Below are 16,868 nucleotides of genomic sequence, written 5' to 3' on the forward strand. Positions count from 1 at the left end.
TATTTTTTTTATACATTTAGTTAATAGTGATTAAAGCATTTCAGTATGTTCCTCTCGGTGAGATAAACTCCTGCAATAACTCTTTGGGTCACTTCCTTTTAAAAAAAAAAAGGATTGTGATTTTTGTTTCTGACAGAACACACGTCCAAGACCCATGTGCGTCACTGAGTCTTGAATCATGAATAAAATCCTTCATACCTAGATACCAAAGCAATTGCTGCAAAATCTGATTGACCTGAAATCTCTTGGGCAAAGAGCAAAGACTAGTGAAATAGCAGGTCAGTGACAGAAATGAGAAATCCATTCATCGGCTCTGACTTCTCCCAGTGACCATCTGCAAGGTTTGTATTTTCTGTTCTGTGTGGAGGGGAGGCCCCTGAGGTTGGGGCATGGGAGGGAAGATTTCTTCCCACAGAAGGAGAGGCAGCACTGCTGCAGCATCTGCTGGTTATACGTAAGGACACAGAGGCTGCTGTGGGATTGGAAGATGGGCTGTTCATTCAAGGGTTTATGGTAATGCTGTCTGAAGGTTATCACAGGCTGGTGCCTGCAGCATGAATATTTGAGGCTGTCATTCTCAGCGGGGCTGAGTTTACAATCATGTGGCTTGTTTAGCAGATGATTAAAAGTTCATGGGTTTGTCAGTCTCCCAAGACTGCAAGGAGGTGAGTACTACATTAGATCTGTTGTTTGTAAAGAAGATCTTTACTGAAATGGGTTCTTGGTTTTAAGATCAGATTGCAAGGACGTCCAACAGTTTTCTTGGGCAATCATGCATTGTGCTGAATCAGGGTTAAAGGAAATGACTTTCAGTTCTTGCACCAAAGACGGACACAAATAGGAGTAACAGTGCCTTTCATGTTGCAGTCATGAGTGTCCCAGTGCCTGTGACTTCCTGGTTTTTAGGGTTTTTCATTAAATTATTTCACAGCAGATGAGGAACTGTGTGTCAGTCCTTTGTCCTTTCTGTCTTACTGGGGAAATCCATTTACAAGAGGCTTGGCCTAACCTCAGATTCCTTCTAGAGTGTTCTTTGAGGCTATTCACCAAGCAGTGTCCTAGAAGTCCAGGGAACGTATCATGTCTGTTCAATCCCTAGCTGATTTCACTATTGCGCCTCTAAACATATTTCACTTATTCTGATCCTATCAAGAAGTTACAAATACTTGGGATTCCCAAGGGGCAGCTTTCAGCTCATTACCGCCAATAAAGACTTAACATACAGCAGTTAGTAGACTTCTGTGTTGTGGTAATCCTCCATGAAGTCTCAGCTGATCGCTGAGGTTGCAGCAATCACAGGATTGCTGCAGTCGGTCTCAAACTGGGCTAGGACTGGGATGAGGGGGGAGACAATAAACTAGAGCTGTGAGCCTGGAAGACTGAGAGCTGTTTGCCCTTTGAAGTAGTCATCCCAAAGAAGTGTCCCTCAGTAGCACAATCTGCATGTGTCCTCCTGCTTTTCCTGGCTATCTGCAGTATAATGAAGTCACCTGATGCGGTTTGCTCTGGAGTGCTGTGTTCCCACAAGCAGCACCTAAGGGTACATCATGTAACATACCATGTTCTGCAGAGCATGATATGAATTAATATTTTCAAATGAATTCAGCACTCAGTAAAAGTGTTTCACTCCAGGAAGCCATCTGCGAATGAGTTTGGGAACTGGTGAGGTGGTAGCTTGCAGGCTATGGCCTACAGCTTGTCCTGAGTACAGGAAAATAAATTTGTTTGGCAGCTCACAAAGCAGTTCATGCTCGGATTTCATCGTCAGTGATTTACACCCAACTGTTTTAAACTGTTAGAATTGTCACTGTGCAACAGTAGTACAAGTCTGAAAAGAGAGAATCTAGCATCTCTCGGAAGACCAGTTAGAAATACCAAAGTGGGTTCTGGTTATTTAAATAAGTGAGGACCTGCTGCTTCTCTGTCTTTAATGAGATGATTGTGCATCCTCTGAAGGAAATTCTGTGGTCACCATATTTTAATAAACTTATAATTTGCTTCTGGTCTTAGCACTGATTTACTTAAATGCCTTTCTTCAAATAAGTCTGCATTACTTCATAATTGCAGTAATGCTTATTGAACTTCATAGTTTAGCTTCAGTATCAAAACAAAGATGTAAGTTCTGCCATCGACTGGTTAAATGGGCTTTAGTGGAGGCTTGGTGTCATTCACTACCAATAAGAGGGCATTGTCTTGGGAGTTCAGATCCTGATTTTGCTCCTGAGTTGAAATTCACACAGGTGTACTGTCAAGGAACTATACAGTTCTCTTGCAGAATAAAAGCACTTGTTCGACTCTGCCACATGAACGGAAGAAAAGGGAGTTGAGAATGGGATTATGTACCCAAAATGAAAGCATAAATTGAGACTGAGACAAGTAAAGCTTCTGTCACTTGACTGTCTGCACTGTGCCTTCAACACCAGACTACATAATGCTTTTGCAGTTTCTTCAGAAGTGGATAATCTCTGATCAGCTTATAGTCGCTGTACTGAGCATCAGAAAGAAAAACTGTGTGCAAGATAGAAGTGGGAGTTCCTGTCCCTATTGAGAATAATGATAAAACTTGCAGTAAATGCAGAAGTCTTTGCTGGCTACCAGTGTGTTTCCCTGCGTAGCTGGAATGGTGTAGAGGACTTCAACCTGGACTAGATTCTTGGGCATGCTCACCCTAAAACAACCCATATTCTAAATATTCTTTAAACTGTTGGTGTATATGCAATATACAATACCCTTGCACACAGTTAGGCTGCATCTGTGCTGTTCGTATTTTGTATCACAGTTGCATTAACACTCCCGACTGAGCTCAGGACTCTGACAGAAAATGTTATTCATCTGATATAGGTGAAAGGGGATTAAGGGGGGAGTAAACTAATGCAGAAAGTTGGTAGAAGAAACAAACTGTGGAGCCCTGAGTTGACACAAACTGTGTGAGCCCTATTTGCCCATAGCAAATAACTGACTAGTAATTATTTGTCATTGCCCTGACAACCAGAACTTGGTTTACCCACTTCCTGTGGGGCCTATTCCAGTGAGTTCTCTCACCTCTAAGAAGTAATTTGATGGTGAATTTATTTTTTGTAGCTCACAATTCAGTAGTTACTCCACTTAAATAACAGGGAGATTTCTTACAAGAATAGGAAGGAGAAACAATAACACTGTCTTTGCTTTAATTTACATTTTTGCTGCAATGTGGGAACAACTTCATGTTTAAAATTCTGGGCTTGATAATGTGTACATACAAGCAAATTCTGGGTTAGGACTAACTGGTATTTAAGAACAGCTTACAAGAGCTGCATAATTATGTGGATTTAGCCAAAGTGATGTGCTGTTTTCAGAAGTGAATAAAAGCATACAAACTTGAAAAATCCTGTGCCTTTTCCTCTTCAGAAACAGTGGTTTTCAAGCATCAGTTACTCCGAAAGTCAGGAAGAAGAGGGAACCTTTGTGACCTACCTTTAGCAATGCAGCTGAAATCGGTGCGGTCTCCAGTCTTAAATGCTGTATTAACCTGGGTTGGTGGAGGCCTAGATGTTTCATTAAATGTGTCTTTCTGCAACTCTAGATAGAGGAAAGCAATTACTGATTCTGCTCTACTGAGTTCCATGAAGCATCTTGTGAGTTAAGATGTGGAGCAAATTGTCATTGTTACGCTGACTTGACTGTAACTGAGATAATTTTTATAGAGGTGATGGCCACACCTCAAATTTCAGAATAATTTCTGCTTTGCAGGGAAGCATTAATATAAAACCTAAATTTGTTGTATGCATTAAATATCACTGCTGCAGTGTTTTGAATCAACTGGGATGGAAATTTTAAAGCTGTCACTGGTAGAAATTATGTAAAAGCAGTTTGACATAAAGTATGGAGGTATTACATAGAACACAAGGGTGATGTCAGAACAGGTGTGGTCAATTGCAGTCAAGATAATTTTGAAGTCAATTGCAATAAGATTGTTTAGAAAAATAAACATCATGTAATGATCCTCCAAATGAAGAGTGTGAGAACAAGTCACAAGGAATGCTTTGTGAATAAAAGCAGGTTAGAAAAAGAGGAAACTGGGCCAAAAAGAAAATGTGTAGAAATTCAAGACAGGCACTGTTAGTAAAATGAGTAGGAAACCATAAATAAATAATATTATTATCATAAAAATATGGGTTAACTTCTGGATAGATTCTGCAAGGGTCAATAGACTAGCCATAAATGATGGAAAAGGCTCGGAGTAATTCATTCAGCAAATACTGAGCTATTTTTGCACTGGCTGAAAACTCGAAGTCTGGAGTTCAACCTGATCAGATCCACACTGCCGTAGCTACTCAGCTTTCAGTGGAGCTGTTGTGACTTACACCAAGTGAGGCATACTGTCACTTTTCACTTTTATAGACTGCTCAAACAGGACTTTCACCCTGCAGTGTGGGACTTAATGTGCAAAACTTTCTGTAAGCCTCTGGGAGGCCGGGCTCTAAATCAGGAGGCAAAGAGCTGTCTTTCCCACTGCCTCCGCACACTAGCAGTGGTCAAACAGCACAAGACTTCGCTAAGTAGAAAGGACAGTGTTCTTCTTCCTGTATCCCTGGTTGCTAATTTCTGAGGGGAAAAAACTTCTGGACATGTCTTACTACCTTAGCGAAGGCCGTGCATTAACATATGTCCTCTGGAGTCCCTGTGGATAATAATTGTACTTAAATGGAGCAGTTAAACTCTTGCTCTAATAACAAATAAAAGCTACTACATTACTAATGAAAGATACAAGAACAGCAGCAGGAAATATTTCACTTGCCTTAGGTGTCATTCATCTATGTGTGTATTTAATCCACCTGTTGACAATTTCAGTGCTTATTTAGGCCTTATTTGCAAAATACCATTTTTACCCTTGGACAACTCATTCAGTCATAATAGCAGGTTGTGCCAAACTTTTTCTTCCAGAACTGAGAGGAAAGCAGAGCCAGGTTCAGTGCAAAAGCTAAGAGCTGAGGCTCGCTATTCTTTTCTGCTTCCTATTTATATGGAGACGGAGGAGGAGGAAGAGAAGGAATAATCTGGAAATAAATCTCACTAACCTCTCTAAAGTATGGGGGGTGATAGAAAAACTTGTTTTCAACCTGAAATTCATCATTTTCCAGCTGTCTGTCTTTCTCTCCTGCTATTATCCATTTCAATATTCATGTCAGAAGAACTTCTGATATAAGTCCTAATAATTTTTCCAAAGTGTGAAAATGGGAATATTCTTCTGTTACTTTGAAATTAACTATTTGACACCTGTATCAAAAGCAAATACTTCATCATAGCTGTAGAGAACAGCTGGCACATTATAGCAGGCAACAGAGAATGTGCTCCTTGAAAAGAAGTCTATATTTTATACCACCTATACATGCTTGTTGTGCTCAAAGAGCATTAAAGATGCAGAGAAAAGCAGTGGAAATTCCTCTGCTGCACCCTAATGGTAGGCTGTGTTTGTCCATAACATTTCACTTATCTTTATGCCTGAACATGACTGATTAACTGTTCTTAACTACTTTTCAATGAAAAGTTGGATATTGCCTATTTTTTTCCCAAAATGTTTATACTAGTACTTTGCTTTTTGATTTCTCAATTTTCCTGCAGAAAGTTAACATTCTGAATAAAAACAGCAGTCACAATTCAGGAATCTTCCACTTAGTTTCTTCCAAGGCTTCCTGACCAGACCAGATCACTTGTGATATAGCTTGGTCCGGACGGATGTTTCTCTGACATATTTTCCTGCTTCCAAGAGCAGAGAATAATGCATCATGAAGGATATACCCTGACCCCTAGCAGAAGTGAGAGCACGGAGCTAAATTACATCTCACACCAGGCACTGCTATTTCTGTTTAAAAAGTTGTCTTTTTTGCTGCTTTGCAAGTAGTCCAAATCTTTCCATACAACTAAGCCTTAATTAAGATCTACTTCAGTGCTTGCACTAACCAACCGGGCACCCACTGAACATAGCAGCTGAAGATAACATAGTGAAGAAGACATAGGTGGGTGTTTAATTTTATCCTGTTTCTTAGCACAACATTTAGATGCCACAAGAGTGGGTAATCCTCTACTACTGCTCTGCGTGCAAATAGTACCTCCACTGTTGCTCTCTCTTTCAGTGAACAGACTGCCTCATTCACCACAGACCTTAATCAAAAGCTGTGGTTGTGCCAAGAACAATCTACCCAGTGGGACTTACTATGAAATGTTAATTTGAATGCTACCAGGGTCTCAATACTTCATTTCCATCAGTGAAATCCCATTCACCTTGTTTTTTAATGCAGTATCTTAACTGACTACAACCACTGAAAATCTATTTACTAAACACTGATGAGCTATTTCGGTCATGTTCCCTATGCAAGCAGCTCCTGAACAGCCAGATTTAATTCTGTGGTGCTTTCAACATACACCAAGGCTAAGCCTCTTTTTAAATGTCCACCTCCTAAAAGCATTTACCATTGGCCTGAGGCAGCTCTTGTTATAATTTTGCCTTTTAGGAGATTTTGTAAATGTGTTATTTGGAGGGTAATGACTCAAAGGGGCTATTCCACACGCAAGTCCCATCTGGATAATCTTGTTCCACACTAAAAATTACACTGGCAGTACTTAGTTTAGTCCATTTGCAAAGAAAACTTACCTAGGCTACAGAACCCTAGTTCTGGAGGAAGCATTCACATGAAAGTTAATGGAGGAGTATCTGCTGTGCATCTGCTGTGCTTTTAACACTACACCCTGTTATTTCAAAACCACTTTCCTCTGGCTACACCCCTAGGTAAATGGCAAGCCGTCCTAAAATCCCACCCTGAAGTCTGCCTTCTCAACCTGAACATAATGCTAACACACGGGAAGGAGGTGTTGAAGGCTGGTTTTTTCCATATGAAACTAATTTAGGATTAAATTGCCAAACCTCAGCAACTATTTGATGTGTCTTTGATCTTTGAAACTCTTGTTAATGAATAATTGCGATGATGCATTTAAGTATTTGTTGGTAAATTGAGCCTCTTAAGCTTTCAGAAGCAAGCATAAATGACTTTATATTCCAGTGTTCTGGCTGTGCATCTGGGAGTAGAGGAGCCTTCCAGGAAGATGTAATATGCTGCTTTATTTAAAAAAAAAAAACAAAAAAAACACACAAAAAAACCCAACAACAAAAAACTCATAGTTGTTGTACTTGTTTAGTGAAGAATGGAGTGTAGCATGAGTGCTTTGGAATGTGATTATTAAAAAAAAGGTTAGAAAAAAACCAAGAATACTGAATTTTCAAGAGAAACATTTTACTCGGGTGTGTGAGTTAAACCTCTCTGTAGATACCTAGATACCCGTTATTTAGGTTAAAGTAACTAAGCATACAGAGCAACCTAACCGTTACTGATATTAGCAGACTGACGCCCAACAAATCCCAAGCGCCTGCAATGGCACTGCCTGGGGATTGAAGTATTTTTGAGGTTGAGTCCAACTTACAGAAATACTCAAGCTGAACTGATTCTCTCATCAGCTGAGCAGTGCTCATGGAAGGGGAAGAGGCTGACCTGGTGCAGAAGCCTGGGAGTCCACCACAGCTAGAGGTCTTACCAGGAGCAGCATAGTGGGCCAATGCAGTGGTTTGTAAGGAAATTCCTGGGCTGAAAGGCAACGTCTCTGTTTTGGTGGTCTCTGAGGGAAAGCCAGGCTGGAATCCAGTGCTTAGACTTTCATGATGCCAGTGGTCTCTGGTGGGAAACTGCAGGGTTCACAGCTTTTCTGTCTCATGACCTGCCTTGCACTAATGACACCTGCGGGTGGGTCCATGGGCTGGGGCTGTGCAGAGGAGCTCTCGGCTTCTCTCCCAGGGCTTGCTTCCAGGCCTGTCACAGCTTTGGTGCTGGAGGTGCTGGACATGCTGGAGGTGCTGGTGCCTGTCCCCATGCTGCGGTGCGCAGGTGCAGGATCCCTGTTAACTTAGCTATGGACCGCGCTTTGATGTTGGGTGTTCGTTTCCTCTGGCTGCTGGGGAATTTGAGGACATTGGCCCTGCAGGGATAAGTGCCACTGCCACATTGCCTTCCCTGTCTGACGCTCTGCGATGTCATGCTCTTGCCCGAGCCATTGGCTGCCCAGCACACCTTGAAAGTTTCTGTTTTACATCCATGACCACCTGCTGGTCCTGTCTACTTATGTCACAGAGCACACAAGCGGGTTTAATTGTTTTACTTGCAGTATGGATGGAAAATTCACACTCTTCCTAAAATCTTGAACTGAGTTACATGTTGTGAGGTTTTGTCTGCATAACAAGGTGACAGAGCAGCTCAGCAGCCGTGCTGGGAGAAAGCAAGGAACTGCTTTAACACCGAAGTTGGATCTAACTTTGAAGTTGCCCCTGCTCTGAGCTCCAGAGACCCCTCCTATCCTGCATTGTTCAATGAAATAAACACCTACAAAACCAGTTCTTGCAGCATTCACAGTATATATCTTTCCATGAATCAACCTTGGACTGTGCTGAGCAGAGCCCATTTTAGTTACAGACTTACTCTATTATAGAGTAGAAGGAAATGTAATGGTAACCAGGGGGAGCAAACAGGGACTTTGCACTTAACAGACCAGTTTTTTGTTGTTCACAGACAGAGAGAGGCTTCTGCTCCTGCTTGTGTTTTCCTCATTATGGAGGACAGCAGCTCCAAGTCACTGGTTTCCTGGTCAGGGGTGTTTGCTCCTGTTCAGCTGGACCCCAGGAGAGCAGCGATCAGGCTGGCGAGGGGGGGCTGGCCTTTAGCACAGCAGTAGCATAGCAGGGGACACCAAGGGGACACAGATACACTGCTGGAGACTGTGCGGGACAGCTGGAGCCAGTATGATAGCACACCCCTTAGCACCAGCCCAAATGCTGCTCCAGAAGGAGGATGGCGGGGCCCTCCAGGTGTGGGGTTATAGGGAGTGCCTGGTGCCTCTCCCCAGGGCTGGGGCTGGGGTGACACCGGCCTCACCCATGGGATGTCAAGGTCTGGCTGAGATGCAGGGCTGCCTGGTGCCGAAGCTATGGGAGAAGGCCAGCACACCACGTAGCATCAGGGAGGATGAGCAGGAGAGCAACCGGATCCTTCCAAGAAGACACTTGTGCAGAGGCAAGAGCTGGAGCCCTACGCTGCTGTGACGGGTGCACCCACTCGGACTGAGGGAACAGCACTTTGGTTCAGGCATCACTGATGAGCAGGTCTGACTGAAATCAGCCCTGCTGTGCAAACCTTGAGGATTGTGCTAGGCCATATCTTCTCAGGAACCAAGGAGCCTAGGCCACGTCTTAGCAGGAGCTAACAGCACCAGCCTGAGCTGGGACTGGGCAGAACTACCACTGCTACAGCTGCACTCCTGCACGTACACCAAAGGGGAGTTGACTACGAGTCAATCGCTTTATAATCGCTATAAATGTCTGTTGCCCCCCCGAGCCCGCTGAGCTCTCCTGCACGGCAGCGGGCTGCACGGCGGTGATCTCCCCTTGGGCAGGGACGCCTCTCAAGGTTACTCCTCGAGGCTGAGAGACCCCTTACCCGACATCTGGTATCTACAATGAGGTAAGCACATTTTACATTAGGCCTAAAAGTATATTGTATGCTAGCAACATTTATATATATCTAGCTACAGCTTAATTATTAGAAGTGTAGTAAGCAGTAGAGTGACTGCCATCCAATCACCATCATTTAAATAATCATTTTAAGTCATTGTCAAATTGTCAAAACACTGTTTAATTACCATTAATTATTGCTTAATCACCATTTGATTACTATTTAATTATCATCGAATCATCAATTAATTATAATTTGATCATCATTCAGTCATCAATAAAACCCTTTTAGTTAACCCCACAAGGATAACTTCTCTTCATAATTCACCTGCGACAGCTGTGTAAGAGGTGGGACTACGAGCTAAAGGCTATGCTTGACTTTGTAGTAGGTTGGGACTCCCGAGGTGGGAAGGTTGGGAGCTTGTGACTGCTGGCAGCAGGAGAATGGCTCCTTCTGCTCATGCAGATGTGAACTGAGGGCACTCAGGTGCAACACCCTGAGAACAAGGTCGGTCAGGAAGGCACCTGAGCCTGAAACACATGTCCCCTCATGAGGACAGAGTGAGTGATGGTGGCTGGAGACTCTACTTTTGCTGATCAGACTTACTGTCTCAGGAGGTTTGCTGCTTGCCAGGGCCTTAGATCTGGGAGGCTTTTGTCCAGCCCTTGGACCATTACCCCCTGTCATCCACGTGGGCACCAGTGACACTGCCAACGGAGTGTCTCACGCGTGACCACATCGCTTTGGAGTCTAGGATGAAGGGCACGGGAGCACAGGTGGTGTTTCCTCATATTCTTGCTGGTGAAGGAGTGGATGCATCCTGTGGGCTGACAGGTTCAATCAGACGTAAAGAGAAATAAGGCTTTATTAAATGGTATTTCATATACCTGGTTTCTGATACGCAATTAGAGTGTAGAAACAGAAGCTGCAATGTGGTTTTAACAACTTCAGACTTGTGTTACATGGAAATTTTTTTTTCAGCGTGCACAACTCTTACCAAACCTAAACAGCAATCTGTTATTCTATACATGGGTGTTTCTGCATATTTTGCAGTTCAGAATGCACTGAGTTAGCTACTCCATTCATAAGAATTGCTGACGTTTTCCCTAGGTCCAGAGACAACACATGATTAAATAAATTAAACTAACAGTCCTTTACAATAAATAAATTAAACCCTAGTTGGTTTTTGGGTTTTGTTTTTTTCCCCAGAGAAGTGATTCCTTAACTTGGAGCAAATCCCTTACATTCTTTGTCAGGAAGTTATTTGTGCTCAAATGTAAGAGCTGGAAATAAGCTATTAAATGTTAAAAATCAGTGTATTTGGAGCACAAATGGCTCTCCTGTCATATAATCATATTTGCTAGCTGACTGGACATAAAGCTTCAGCCTCTTGACCTTGCTGTGTTGTTATACATGTTTTTTTTCCTTTCAGCTCTGATATGGCTTATTATTTACAAGTCTCAGTTTTGTTAGCAGAACCAGAGAAGCTCCTGAGATAGCCAGAAGTGTAAATGCCAAAATATGGTATGAGGTCTGCAGTTATGTCTGCCTGTGATAAGTGTCTACCTTTTTGTTAAACACTTAACTAGTGCTGACTATAACGATTTTGTAAAAATAAAGCTGTATTAATTGATGTTATCTCTGTAGGTTTTTCCCCCACAGGAGATGGACGTATTTAAGCTGAAGCACTTTATTCTGATCTAAGTCTCTGTACCCATGTGTGGAGTGGTATCTTTTATATATAAATATTAATACATAATATATAATTTATTTTCTGGAGTTCAAGACAATAGACATTTTAATTTCCCTCTTTTTTTTTAAGCTTGTGTAGTCTAATGTGTTCTTTATTATAACCTTTATCTGAAAAGGTATAATCTCTTAATCTGGCTATATAAAGAATCAAATCAAATATTGAAAGACATACCAGCTATCTTACTGCATAACTTGAAACTGAGCCAGAACTTTGTGTTGGCTTTCCATATCTGAGCTTTTGCTTCTTTTACTCAGGGGCAGTTGTCGGTGCTTTTAACTGACAAGTCTGTGCTTGATTTATTTCTAGTGTGATCAGAACAATTGTTTTAAAAACATTTTTTTCAGGAAGTAAGCTGTAGAGCTCCTATGAAGCAAAAAGAAAACTAATTAAATGCTAGCTACTTACTAATACTTTTTTGTAGTGTAGGTATGAGAAGTTTCATTTCTCTTTTGCTTTCCATTGCAGGCTGTAGAGTGAACAAACGTGATCTAATATTTTCCTTGTCTCTTCAGCTGTGAGATTTTTGCAAAAAAAATGGTATCCTGTTTAAATAAACATCAGGATTTGCTTTTGGTTGAGACGTCACCAACTTAAATTATGGAGCGGTGAAAAAGCTACAAATCTGAAACTTCTCCTGCTTAGAAAGCTGATACTTCATGAGCTATTTCTACCAGATTATCCCTCAATTTCCAAATACTGATGTGCTTGTTTAAACCAAACCAAACCCCCCACAGCCCTTCCTTCCTACTGGGTGCCAACAGTAGGACACATTCAAAGCCCTGCCTCTGTCTTAAATTCTTCATTCTTAGAAGTTGATTTTAAATTGTATTTAAATTTAAATAAACAGTTAATTCTAAAACTTAACAGTTTATTTTAAATTTTCCTTTTCTACCTCCACATATACTTCATGTCATGCCTCTCTTTCAATGCCTAGTGGTAGGGAAAGAAATTAAGAAAATAGAAGTCAGCAATATAGAAGATCCAGCTAAGCTCAGAAAGGCTTTTGCTCACAACTCAGCTGTGAGATGGCATACCATTGGATTTCACACCTCATTAATAAGTAGAGAAGACTTTAAAAACAGAAATTTAGCAAGCTGATATGGCATTTGGGAAGCTAATGGCTCTCACCCCTGTTCTACGAGTGGAGGAAGGTGTTTGGAGCTCTCCAAGAAATCAGGAAATTGGAAGGTCAGCAGAGTCCATTGTTTCAAGAAGCTCCATCTACCTATTTTAGGCTGCCACGTTTGGTCCCACTGCTTCAGTAAGAGCCACAGTCAAAAGAAGGACTGCTAGTCTTGACTCTCTTCACTGTCAAACCTGCCTCACAGGACCACAGAGCCGCGGAGGCTGGCAGGCCTCTGTGGGGTCATCTATCCCACCCACTGCTCAAAGCAGGGTCACCTACAGCAGGTGACTCAGGGCCATCTCCAGTTGGGTTTTGAGTATCTCCAAGGATGGAGAGTCCACAACCTCTCTGGACAGCCTGTTCCAGTGTTTGACCACGCTTACAGTAAAAAAAGCTTTTTCTTGGGATGTAAATAGAATTTTCTCTATTTCAGTTTGTGCCCATTGGCTCTCATCTTTTCACTGGGCACCACTGAGAACACCGTGACTCCATCTGCTTTCCACCCTCTAATCCCATATTTATACACCCTTATAAAATCCTCCCTATGCCTTGATCTGACCTGATTATTTATTGTCAGGTTTTTGCAGCTTGCTTACAAATAAATTGCTTCATGAAAGAGTTGAGTAACTGGATTTCATCGTACTGAGTGTCAAGAAAGCACTGGTACGATTTACTGTATTACTTAACGCATAAAATATGATGTGATATTGACAGCACATAAAACTCATTTAATGCTGTACATAAACTGGTGGCAATGTACCACAACTTGCACTTCTCAGTTGTATCAAACGCTATCTGTCGCAGTATGTTCTCTGCCTAGATACAGAGAGTACAAGAAAGTTACAAAAGGTTCAGAAGATCCAAGGTGTAAAGCTTGCTCAATTTACAGAATACACCTCTACCAAGCCAAGAAACTTCTAAAAATTAGGATTTTCCTGTATTGCCTGCCCTAGAGTTGTATTACTTGAGTTTAATGAGGTTACAGCATACCAAGTACTGCAAAATGTTTATCTGGGTATAAAACTAAGTAAATGATCTTTTCAGAGGCATTACATTTTGACCCTTTTTACTAACTTTGTCAAAACATAGAAAATGGATGCTTTTAGAATTTTGCCTGTTTTCACCTGTGTGGCACTTCTTTATTTTAAAAAAAGTATATCTAAGTAGTGGTAGTTTGTTCCTGTTTGTTCCATCTTTCAGTTTTCAGTCTGTAGAGAAACGATTCCTGCATGAACAAAAAACCCCTCATATTTATTGCAGCTTGGAGATTTTTGCAGATCTTTTGAAACAGTCCATTGAGCCATGATGGTTATCTTATTTTATATATACTTATATATATATATATATATGTATATACAAAGACTGGAAGAGCAATATTTAACAAAGGCAATTCTTTGATCTCTATCAGCTCTAGATTTTACAATTAAAGCATAAAGGTAGAAATTACTTCTTCACCTATTCATGGGTATCTGTAGTCTATGCTAGAGTATGTGGGAATGTTGGTTCTGAATTGAAGGCTTGCTGGAATTCCACAAAATCTTCTAAACTGGAAATGCTCCAGGATATTTATCCATGCGTATATAGGATTTTTTAGCGTTAACCAAGATGTTCGAGGTCAGGCTGGACAGGGCTCTGAGCAACCTGATCTAGTTGAAGGTGTCCCTGCTCATTGCAGGGAGGTTGGACTAGATGACCTTTAAAGGTCCCTTGCAACCCAAACTATTCTATGATTCTATGTTTTTTCCCCATAATGTGCTTTGACTGTTGATGACATTGGGTTATCTGAAATGAGTTCCGAAGCAGATCTGAATATAAAGTTGACTTTTGACTACAGTTTCTGGAGGATAACCCTCCTCAGATAGCCTGACCCAGACAGCGTAGCACAGCTTTGCCACAGTAAGCTGCTAGCCAAGAACACACTGCTGTTTAAAATGGGGGATAATTCTGTCCCAGCAGAACTGTTGGAGACAAAGAGTACTTGCCTGACTTGACATAAATATGTTCCAGCTTCACATCACTAGGACTGTGACTATAACTGTGACCCTGACCAGCAGTGGCCCTTTTGCATACTTTGCTATGATCCAGCCACCTCAAACTGTTTCTTTAGTCTGGCTGGTTTTCTGGTTTGACACTTGTAAAACAGGTAGCTGCTTTTATTCTTTTATTCTTTTTAGCTGCACAGGTTCCTGCCATTGTGAGAGTGCAGACAGTTACGCTGGTTGCATGTAAACTCCATCCTCTTTGGCTCATGCAAACTGCTGTTTCTTCTTCAAAAAGACTTTAACTATCACTTTTTTATAAAGATCAGCATATACCCTCCTTATAAAAAACACCTTGATAGCTAAAAAAAACCACCAAAAAAAGGCAAAAAAAAAAAAAAGCTGGAATTCCTTGCAAAAGCTGGAATTGCTTCCGGCTGTCTTATCATTCTTCTGGTTTTGGATGAGTATCTGAATGCAGACATAAAGGCAGCAGAAACCTTGCAGTTAAGACGACAATCTCCGAGTCAGGAACTGATATAAAATCCCTGTAGTGAGCTATCACATTTATGAATGTGACAGCTCTGATAAGAATTCTTTACCTCACTCTTTTCTACTGTCTAGGACCGCATCCCTGCTACACACATGAAATGGAAAGGATGGCTAGTATTCAACTGCTGCCATATTCTGTGGCTACTGGCAGCAGAGGTGGTGGCAGACTCGGCTGAAGACAATCATCAGATGGTTTAGGTTGTTTTGACTGATTAGACTGGTTGCTCAGAGATAAGAAGGGAAGTTAAAGCACAAGTACAGGTCACACATGCCTGTGTGTTATAGCATATAAATATGTATCTGAGGAGTCAGATATTAAAAAATAGCCAAAATCTCACATGCTCATTTACACCTTAACAATAAAAACTACCATTCCACAGGTAACTTCTAGGAAGGAAACCCTGTGACTACCCTGCACTGGCAGATGATGCAGTAATGTATCTGAATTACTTGTTAATTGAATGCATTTTCACAATTCTATAAAAGGATGTATTGATTACTTCCTCAGGCTTTTGAAACAGGGCCAATTTCTGATGCCTTTATAAGGCAGTTCAGTGTATTTCCCTGATCATAGGAAAGATTTGTTCACATGAGCTTCAGCTTTCCAACTCTCAGGCCTCTGTCTCTCGAGAGGGGAAGGACTGTTAGATCCATACAAAAGAAAGGCAGTTCAAGAGGACAGTCTATGTGGAAAAGAAAGGCAAGATAGACCAATGGAACAGGTGAAGCAAGATGCTTTGTAGACAAGTTATTGAAGAAAAGCAAGAGAAGAGGCCTCTATAGTTAGGTGAGAATACAACAACATGGGCTAAGCACATAGGGAAGGGGCTTCCTCTCCTAAACAAGGAGGAATGTCCCAAAGAACATTGGGCAAACAGCACTGAAATCTGGCAAACAGCACTGAACTCCATCTAAAAAACCACTGGCACTTCTAATCTAGTTACAACTTTTGTCATGATATAGTCAAACTCAGCTTGGTTGAAAGCACTGAAATAGACTACATGGGAGTTGAGGCAGGCAGACAGCATGGCAAAGACTGCTTCTGTTAGTCTCAGTTTCCCTTTCTCCATGTTCAACGGGAATTTAAATGCACCTGTAGTCGCTCTGAATTCAGGTGTCCTCTGTGAACGTCTGCACTCTCAGCTGGTGCACACAGATATAAAACTCAAGGAACTGTGTCAGCTTATACCAACTGACAACATAGCCAGAACTCTAAGAGAGTATTTGTATGTGTGTTTAGGTCCATTCACATTTGAAATGGCTGAGTGTAACATTTTGAATCATAGGATCATGGGATAATTCAGGTTGGAAGGGACCTCAGGAGGTCACGTAGTCTAATTTTCCTGCTCAAAGCAGGTCACCCATGAGGTCAGACCAGGTTGGTCACAGCTTATCCAGTCATGTCTTGAAAACTTCCGAGGATGGAGAGGGCATAAGCTCCCCAGGTAACCTGCTCCTCTGCTTGGCTGCCTTTAGGGTGGAAAGGTTTCTCCTTATATCCAGCCTGAATGCCTTGTTTGAAGTTCTGCCCTTTGTCTCCTCCCAGCGTGCACCACTGTAAAGAGCCTTGCTCCATCTTCTTGAAAAGCTCTGTGTCTCTGTCGGTACTAGGGGGCTGCTATGAGGTCCCCCTGAAGCTGTCTCTTCTTCAGGCTGAGTAAGTCCTGCTCCCTCAACCTCTCCTCACAGGATAAGTGCTCCAGCCCCTGAGCATCCTGGTGGCCCTCCACTGAGCTTGCTCCAGTTTGTCAATGTGCTTCCTGTATTGGGGGCGAAAACTGGATGCGATACTTTAATGAGTGCTGAGGAGACAGGGATAACCCCTTCTCAGTCTCCTGGGTGTGCTCCTGAACAGCCCAGGGTGCTGTTTACCCTGGTTATTGCCAGGGTGCACAGCTGGCTCATGTTAGCTCATTGTCAACCGAGAC

The sequence above is a fragment of the Ciconia boyciana genome, chromosome 4, assembly GCF_034638445.1.
Source record: "Ciconia boyciana chromosome 4, ASM3463844v1, whole genome shotgun sequence".
Taxonomy (NCBI): Eukaryota; Metazoa; Chordata; class Aves; order Ciconiiformes; family Ciconiidae; genus Ciconia; species Ciconia boyciana.